General features: G+C 40.7%; 1 protein-coding gene across 1 annotated transcript in view; it reads left to right on the forward strand.

The window, feature by feature from the left end:
- The window catches only part of clip1b (CAP-GLY domain containing linker protein 1b), a 45,517-nt gene that overhangs the window by 41,482 nt on the left and 2,178 nt on the right, over nucleotides 1-1,857 (forward strand). The gene's annotated exons all lie outside the window — the stretch shown is intronic.

A 1,857-nucleotide genomic window follows, 5' to 3' on the forward strand; every position in this document is an offset into this window, starting at 1 on the left:
ACAGTACCAAATTTACTGAATTATTGGGGAAAAAACTAATTTCTTATAATTTTGAGTAGTAAATTACAAATGAACAGTTCACAACAAATTATTCTGGTAAATTTATCTTTCCGGTAGTTTTTCTACAGGAAGAAAAAGTTCAGTTTGTAGAAAGTATGGGTGAATATAGCGGTTATGAGCTGCTGTACCAAGTTAGAAATTAGTTTTTTCCCCAATAATTCAGTAAATTTGGTACTGTCAGATGTCCCAGCTGTTTACCAGTCCTTGAATGCAGCATCTTTGTGAACCTGGAAAAGCTCTAAAGTAACAGACAAGCTGATCCGACCACAACAGGTGATTTGTGCATGTGTATTTGACATTTTGTTTGTGCAGAATATTCCTGCTCGTGCATTTTGAAATGTGTACTTTTGGCAAACTTGCGTGCAGATGTTTTTGTGCACAAAACATCCTGGTCTCTGACTACTTTTGAGACTAATCTGCATAGTTTTGACCCCCTGCTCTCCATAAATATGGAAGTGTTTTATCACAAGCTGGGTGCCACCATGTGATATAATATCAATATCAATATAATCAATATATCAATATAATCACATGTTATATCAAAGTGAGCAGAACGGCCTGATCTTTGTAACAAAATAAGTCAAAGTTTCTGTTTTATGAATAAAACTATGCATTTCATTAGAAAAAGTGTGTGATTTGAATAGAAAAAATAGATTTCAGAAACTTTACTTTCAGAAAAAAATGTTGCTCTTTAAAAATGAGTTATTTTGATTGAAATTCCTTTTGTTTGGTTAAATAAATAAATAAAATTCCATTCATTCTCAGCTCATTTAACATCTGAACATTGAACAAGGACACAGCCTACTCCAAACGTAATTTCAGTATTATTGGAAAAAAACCCACTAAAATTTCCCCAATAAACAGTTAAAGCACTTTTAAATAAACTGACATAAGGAGAAATTTCTGAGACGATTTGTCTAACAGGTCTTCCAAATAGGTGTGCTGATTTTCCAAAATTAAACTAACGTGTAAGCTGAGAAGTACAAAATGATTTTTAAAAAAATACACGTGATCTTCAGCTTTCATTGGAGCGGTTTGCAGCCGAGTGTGAAGCAGCTGGGATGAGAACCAGCACCTCCAAATCTGAGGCCGTGGTCCTCAGTTAGAAAACAGTGGATTGTTCTCTTCAGGTCGAGGGTGAGGTTCTGCTTCAAGTGGAGGAGTTCAAGTATCTCAGGTTTTTGTTCACAATGAGGGAAGAATGGAGCGTGAGATTGACAGATCAATGCAGCATCTGCAGTATTGTGGACTCTGTGCCGGTCCATTGTGGTGAAGAGGAGCTGAGCTGCAAGACAAAGCTCTCTGTTTACTGGTCGGTCTACATTCCTTCCCTCACCTCTGGTACGGATGCCCCCTCAAGCATGTCCAACTGGGAGGAGACCCCGGGAAAGACCCAGGACACGCTGGGGAGATTATGTCTCTCGGTTGGCCTGGAAATGCCTTGGAATCCTCCCAGAAGAGCTGGAAGAGTTGGCTGTGGAAAGAGATGTCTGGGCCTCCCTGCTCAAGATGCTGCCCCCGCGACCCAACTTCAGAACAAGCGGAAGATAATGGATGGATGGATGGATAAATGGAAGAAAAAAGTGAGCAAACGGGGCTAAACGGGGAATAAAGGTCGATAGAAAATGTCTTCCCTGATTTTGTCCTGACCAGAAGGGGCGCTGCTGGTTTGTCCCCGCGTTTGAACAACAGGGGGCAGTGTACGTATTCTCCTCTGATGACCAGCAGAGGGCGCTGTGCGTGTTTCACTTTCTGACCAGCAGAGGGCGCTGTGCGTGTTTCACATTCTGACCAGCA

The sequence above is a fragment of the Nematolebias whitei genome, chromosome 18, assembly GCF_014905685.2.
Source record: "Nematolebias whitei isolate Nwh7 chromosome 18, NemWhi1, whole genome shotgun sequence".
NCBI lineage: Eukaryota > Metazoa > Chordata > Actinopteri > Cyprinodontiformes > Rivulidae > Nematolebias > Nematolebias whitei.